Here is an 8282-nt window from a genome sequence, read left to right as displayed (position 1 = left end):
ACTAAGATGACAGCTGATCACCAAAAGTTTTCCTGCAGATAGACATCGAAATAATCATTTCTCATGGAGAAGCACTTTGATTTGTGGGTACCCAAAACCCAAACCAAACCCTTTGCCGTCCAGTCGATTCCAACTTACAGCAACCCTGTAGGTAGAACTGCCCCATAAGGTTTTCAAGGACTGGCTGGTAGCTTTGAACTGCTGACCTGTTGGTTAGCAGCCAAGCTCTTAACTGCACCACCAGGGTTCAAAAAAAAAAAAAAAAAAGAGGAAAGAAAAGAAAACTAAAATTTAAACACCAAGGCTTCTCTTGAGAATTATTTGTGGGTAGGTAGCCTCTAAAATCCCCCATTGCTTCATGCAGCCTTCCTGTCTAGGATTTTAGGTGTCATGTTTTGATGACCATATTTGCTTCTGACAAAAGCACTGGCAGATAATTAAAGCATGGGAAGACTTCGGAAGGCCCTATATTCACTCTTTCAGATATTCACCTGGAAAGAGCAAAGAGAAAAAATTGGAACTTAGGATTTCACCTTCTGAGGCGACTTCATCAGTGCTGTTTGCTTTCACTCACCACACTCAAGACAAGGCACATGCCAGGTGGCCTTCTTAAAATGCTCCAGAAACACACGGGGCATTTTTAGGGCAGTGAGACTACTCTGCATGACACTTTAATGCATTTGCATGTATGTATGTGATACATTAAGTGCGTGTCAAAACACTTGAACTCCAATGTAAACTATGGACTTTAGTTATAATAATGCATCAATATTGATTTATCGATTGAAACAAATGGATCGCAGAAATGCAAAATACTAATAATAGGAGAAACAATGTTGTAGGGAGAGGGACTGTGGGAATTCTCTGAAGTTTTTGTACAGTTTTTCTGTAAGCCTAAAACTGCTCTAAAAAATAAAGTCTAATTTTAATATATATATATATATTATATATATGGAGCCCTGGTGGTGCAGAAGAGCTTGGCTCCTAGCCAAAAGGTCAGCAGTTCGAATCCAGCAGCCACTCCTTGGAAACCCTATGGGACAGTTCTACCAAAACCAGCCCCACTGCCATCGAGTCGATTCCAACTCATAGTGACCCTATAGGACAGAGTAGAACTGCCCTGTAGAGTTTTCAAGGAGCGCCTGGTGGATTCAAACTGCCGACCTTTTGGTTAGCAGCCATAGCACTTAACCGCTACGCCACCAGGGTTTCCAGTAGGGTTGCTATATATATATATATATATATATATATATATATATATATATATATATATATATATATATACATACATATGTGTCCCCGGTTCCCCGGTGATGCAAACAGTTAAGCTGTCAGTTACTAACCAAAAGGTTGATGATTTGAACCCACCCAGAGGCTCCACAGGAGAAAGACATGATGATCTGCTTCTGCCAAGATTACAGCCCAGAAAACCCTAAGTACTTGTTCTCTGTCACATGGGGTCCTATATGTCAAAAACAACCAATATACATACCCATGCCCTCCACGTACCACCAGTGGTGAGTATTGTGAACCTATGTATCTATTTTTATGATTCATTTAGGATAAATATGGGTTCATTATCTGTTGCCCATTGGCTTCACTTTTCATAATAAAGGAAGTAAACTCAGTTACTCTGTCATTCCAAACGAATCCCTATTTTAGTTCATTATGACCGTCCTCTCTGAGTTGGCCTAATCCAACTTTGTACTGATTGGCTAGTTTTATGCGAAGAATACATAATTATAAAATCTGCATTTTACAAACATGTGCAGTGGTCAATTTTCCTCACCCTTATATCCATGCGAAACTGAAAAAAGTAAAATTTAATCAAAACTGGGCATGACTAAATACTTCTGTTGTTATTGTTGTTAGCTGCCGTCGAGTCAATTCTAACTCACGTTGGCCCCATGTGTTACAGAGTAGAACTGCTCCAGCAGGTTTTTTTGACTGTAATCTTAACAGAAGCAGATTGCCAGGCCCTTTCTTCTGTGGTACTGCTGTGTGGGTTCAAGCTGCCAGGTTAGCAGTCAAGTGCAAACTATTTGTACTGTATTTAAATACTTTATATATATTATTAAATACTTTTATATATATGTAACTGTTCTAAAAATAAAGTCTATTATACATAATATTCATAATATCTAATATACACTTTGTGAAGCCCAGGTGGTGCAGTGCTTAAGAGCTTAGCTGCTAACCAAGAGGTCAGCAGTTCAAATCCACCACCCACTTCCTGCAAACACTATGGGGCAGTTCTGCTCTGTCCTATAGGGTCGCTATGAGTCAGAATTGACTCGATGACAACGGATTTGTGTTTCTTTTGGTTTTAATATACATATTAAAATGCTCCGGAAATAAAACCAGAACACCCAGCTTTCCTATTGTTGTTTTTGTTGTTAGGTGCCATCAAATTGGTTTTGACTCACACCAACCCCATGTACAACAGAATGAAACACTGCCTAGTCCTGTGCTATCCTCACAATTGTTGCTATGTTTGAGCCCATTGTTGCAACCACTGTGTCAATCCATCTCCTTGAGGATCTTCCTCCTTTTCCCTGACCCTCGACTTTACCGGGGCCCTGGCGGTACAGTGTTTAAGAGCTATGGTGAGCCATGGCTGCTAACCAAAAAAAGTTGGCAGTTTGAATCTACCCACAGCTCCTTGGAAACCTTATGGGGCAGTTCTACTCTGTCCTATAGGGTCACTATAGGGTTGCTATGAGTTAGAATCGACCCGATGGCAGCGGGTTTGGTTTTTGGTGCACTTTACCAAGCGCGAGGTCCTGATAACATGTCCAAAGTACAAGAGCTGAAGCCTTGCCATCCTTGCTTGTAACCATAAGGTTTGCAGTTTGAACCCACCCAGAGGCTCTGTGGGAGGAAGACCTGGTAATCTGCTTCTGCAGCTTTCCTAGGCCTGTTAAATCTCTACCATGTTTTCCTTCTTCCAAAAAACAACCATGGCTGACACCATTCCAACCTACTAGTCAAAGATTTCCTGATGTTTTGGATTTGCTGTCCTGAGGCTGCTGTCTGGAATATCAGGGAACCACAGACTCTTCCTCACCCACAGAGACCAAGAGCCATCCATGTGTTGGGCTCAGCCACATAATGCCAGATGCCTCCAAGTCATCCTTTGTTTGCTCCTTGACAGCAATGCCAACCACAAGTATAAAAACTGGTGAAGACACCCTCGCAGTTACTGAGGAATTAAGAAGTCCTTCTCCCTTCCCCTTGCCTCTGCTCCTATACCTTACACTGGTAGATGTCAGAAGCCTCCTTCCAAAAGTCCTTTAATACAGAGTCACTTAGTCAGCACTGGAAATTTTTCTGGGTGAGACTAGTCTGAGGATACAAACTCCCTTCATTGTTGGACATCCAGCACATAGCACGGTGCCTGGCACTGAAAGACTAGAGAAATACTTGTTGAATGAATGAATGAAGTACTCTGTGAAGGTTTGCTTGCCTTTAAGGTAATATGTTGTAAGATTTAAGAATGGTTTTTAGTGAAATATAGAGCTACAACTTACCAGCTGAGTGACTTCCAGAAATGTGCAGAACCTCTCCAAGTCTTGGTATCCCTGTATGTAAAATGAGGGTGATGATAGTACCTGCCTCAATGTTGTTCGTAGAGGTTCGGTGAGATTGTAAAACATGACATCTAACACACTGTCCAGTGTCTGTCACTTGGTAAAAATTCAATTCATATTATTATTATTTCACTGTTTCACTTTCAACCCTATTTTCTTCACAAGGCCTAAAATTTCCCAGCCACATATTCCGGAACCATCCAGAAGGAACTACTATCTTTTGTATTTCTAGGGCACTATAGTTCAATACTACGTAATTATTCCTTTTCAGTTCCTGTTGTATGTTTCCATCACGTAAAATGAGATTTAGCTAAAGCGGTTTTTCAGTAATAAAGTACTTCCTTGCTGAAAAATTGCTAATTGTCTAAATGGTATCTAAGATTACCTTAAAAATAAACTTCTTGAACTCAAATCAGTTCTCAGAGTATGCTTCTGGGGGGACCCAGCCTAAAATAAGAGATTAAATTAGACTTAATCATTACTTTTATGTGGGTTTAGAGTTAGAATCCACCACCTGTCTGTCATTCTGTTGTACTATAGTGGCTTACCTGTTGCTATAATGTTAGAATCTATGCCACTGGTATTTCAAATACCAGCAGGGTCACCCATAGTGAACAGGTTTCAGTGGAGCTTCCAGACTAAGACAAACTAGGAAGAAAGGCCTGGCAATCTACTTCTGAAAATCAGCCAATGGAAACCCTATGAATCACAACAGAATATTGTCTGATATACTGTTGAAAGGTGAACCCCATACCATTTAAGCATACCAATGGTCATGAAGGTGGCACAGGACTGAGCAGCATTTTGTTCTGTTGTACATGGGTCACCATGAGTTGTTGTACATGGGTCACCATGAGTTGTACATGGGTCACCATGAGTTGTTGTACATGGGTCACCATGAGTTGTTGTACATGGGTCACCATGAGCTGTTGTACATGGGTCAGCATGAGTTGTACATGGGTCACCATGAGTTGTTGTACATGGGTCACCATGAGTTCAGCTGAATCAATGGCGTTAGAATTCACGCTAGCTGTGTAGTCCCCAAAAACCCTAGCTGAAATCTAAAGTTTAATGTAAGCTAGGATAGTAAATTTTGCCTAGGAAAAATAAACATAAATCATCTATAGAAAATACATTTGAAATGTTAGAAAAGCTAAGATTTTTTGAAAAAGAAGAACAAAGTTGGAGGAATGACACTAACTGATTTCAAGACTAACTACAAAGCTGCAGTAATTAAGATGGTGTGGCAGTGGTGTAAAAGCAGACATACAAATTAATAGAAGAGAGAGTCCAGGAGATATATATATATATATATATATATATATATATATATATATATATATATATATATTCACTGCCATTGAGTCAATTCCAGCTCATAGCAACCCTTAGAGTAGAGCTGCCCCACAGGGTTTCCAAGGCTGTAATCTTTACAGCAGCAGACTGCTACATCTTTCTCCCTTTTGGTTAGCAGCTGAGTGCTTTAACCACTGTGCAACCAGGACTCTTTAGAAATATATATAAACCAAAAAACCAAACCAGTTGCCGTCAAGTCAATTCCAACTCACAGATACCCTAGGAGCGGCTGGTGGATTAGAACTGCTGGTCTTTTGGTTAGCAGATGAGCTCTTAACCACTGCACCACCAGGGCTCCAGAAATACATATAGTCACATATACAGTCAATTGATTCTTGGCAAAAGCGCCAAGATACTTCAGTGAAATAAGAATTTTTTTTCAATAAAAGGCATTCAAACAACTGGATATCAATATGGAAAAAAATGCCCCTTAATTTTATCTTACACCATAGTCAAAGTTTAACTAGAAATAAACCAGAGATCCAAACATTAAAACTAAAACTATATGTAAAACTTCTGAAGGAAAATATAGGGAAAAAAATCTTCACAATCTTGGGTTAGACAAAGATTCCTTAGATGGGATATAATAAGCATGAACAATAAAAGAAAAAATCAATAAAATGAACTCTATAAAAATTTAAACTTCTGATATTCACATATACATGACAAAGGACATGTATCTAGAATATGTAAAGAACTTTTATAACTCAACAATAAGAAGACAAACAATCCAGTAAAAAAGCGGGCAAAAGATTTTGTATCTTTGTAAAAGATACAAGACTGGCCAATAAGCAATAGTCATCAGAAAAATTCAAAGTAAAACCACATAAGATACCACCACACACCCACTAGAATAGCTGTTATTAAAAAAAAAAAAAAACTGACCAGATCAAGTATTGACAAGAATGTACAGCAACTGGAAACTTCACAGGATGCTGGTGGAAATACAAAATGGTACAACCGCTTTGGAAAAACAGTTTGGCAGTTTACTATAAAGTTACACTAACCATAAACAGAACTAAACTCATTGCCATTGAGTCAACTCCACCCCTACCCAATAGGACAGAGTAGAAGTGCCCCACGGAGTTTCCAAGGCTGTAAATCTATACAGGAGCAGACTTCCACATCTTTCTCCCACAGAGCAGCTGGTGGGCTCGAATTGCCACCCTTCTGGTTAGCAGCCGAGCACATTAACCATTGCACTACCAGGGCTCCTTTACAGTAACCTAAAACCCAGAAACCCAGTGCCATCGAGTCGATCTCAACTCATAGCAACCCTATAGGACAGAGTAGAACTGCCCTATATGGTTTCCAAGGAGCGCCTGGCGGATTTGAACTGCCGACCCTTTGGTTAACAGCCGTAGCACTTAACCACTACACCACTAACCATAAAAAACGCCACTAACCATATGACCTAGCAATTCCACTCCTAGGTATTTATCCAAGAGAAATAAAACACACATTCATATAAAGACTTGTCATGAATTTTTGAAGCTTTATAACAGCAACAAAACAAAATGCACACACACAAACTGGAAATAATCAAAATGTCTATCAACAGGTGAATAGATAAACAAATTTTGGTATATCCATATACTGTATTTTACACAAATAATGCACACCTTCTATACTTGTTTGCCAACTGCACTTTCCCGCCTTGAGGTATTTCGTAAGCACCCTATACTAATTTTTTTTGGAGCAACGTGAAAAAAATTGGCACGGAGGCGCTTATGAAAATAACTCATGGGGAGCGTGGTTGTCAAACAAACATAGAAGGGGTACATTATTTACATAAAAATATGGCAATGGAATACTATCTAGCAATAAAAAGGAATGAACTCCTGATACACACAATATGGAAGAACTTCATAAACATGCACAATTAAAGAAGCCAAACACCAAAAAGTGTATACTGTATAATCCCATTTATATGAAATTCTTGAAAAGGTGAAAATATTCTATAATGATGGGAAACATATCAGTGGTTGTCTGGTGTCAGAGGTGGAGATGGGGGGAATGGCTGCAAAGGAGCCTGAGGAAATATTTTGGGAGCAGAAATGTTCTATATCTTGATTATAATAGTGATTATGTGAAAGGAAAACCCTGGTGGCGTAGTGGTTTAGAGCCACAGCTCCTAACCAAAAGGTCAGCAGTTCGACTCTACCAGGCACCCCTTGGAAACCCTAGGAGGCAGTTCTACCCTGTCCTCTAGGGTCGCTATGAGTCAGAATCAACTCAACGGCAGTGGGTTTGGTCGGGTTTTTTATACTTTTGTCAAAATCCATCAACCTGTACACTTAAAATGGGATATCTGATTGTAAGTAAATTATATCTCAACAATGTTGCTTTAAAAAAAAAAAAAAAGCCAGTATTGGAAAACAGGAGGTTGAAAAAGAATCAAATACAATGCTTGGAAATGAAGTGTATAATTATTTAAAGTATTTATGGAGGATCTACTTGATGCTAACAAGGTGTTAGATGCTATTGGGTGTTAAAGATAAAAATGGCACCTGTAGAGTATAAGAGTTGGAATTAAATGCACACAAAAAAATAAATAAATAAATAAATATAATAAAATTAAAGATAAAAACGGCAGCTGTAGAGTATAAGAGTTGGGATTAAATGCACAGTTGGGATTAAATGCACAGTTCACTGTGTGACCTGGTCACGTTGCCTTTCCTCTTCAAACGTCAGATGCCTCACCAATCAAGTGATAGGGATGGGATGGGTGGGCTCTCACTCAAGGTTCCGCCCAGCTCTAACATTCTGCTTTCATGTCTATTAAGGATTTGCCGCCTTATAGAGCAGAGATTGGAAATGGAAAATCTATAGTTTATGTCAAACAGACTTTAAGGACGTGAACAATATTCACCTTTGAAATACTTGCAGGGTTGGGGCAATGTTCTCCAGCAGGCTGTATATGGTCTAAACCAGTGTCTAATACATGGTGCTGTTTCTCCCGTAACCGGGATTCATGGGTCCAGGAATCAAGGGGTGGAAATGGGAGTGGCACCACTCACTATTACCCGCAGTGACCCACTCACAAAATTTCTGCTTCTGGTTCCTATGACCTTATGCTCTGCTGGTCTAGCGGTCTTAGTTCCAAAGGGAGGGATTCCACCTTGAGACACATCACTGGAACTGGAAGCTAAGAAAGCCACCTGGCCACTTTGGGCTCCTTATGCCTCTGGATCAATAGGCAAAGAAGGGAGTCACCATACTGGCTGGTGTGATTGATCCAGACTACCAAGAGGAATTCGGATTGATATTACATAATGGAGGTAAAGAAGAGTATATCTGGAATACAGGCGCTCCCTTAGGGTGTCTCTTACTGCT

Source organism: Loxodonta africana, chromosome 1 (genome assembly GCF_030014295.1).
Source record: "Loxodonta africana isolate mLoxAfr1 chromosome 1, mLoxAfr1.hap2, whole genome shotgun sequence".
Classification (NCBI taxonomy): domain Eukaryota; kingdom Metazoa; phylum Chordata; class Mammalia; order Proboscidea; family Elephantidae; genus Loxodonta; species Loxodonta africana.
Note: the sequence above shows the minus strand (reverse complement) of the source record.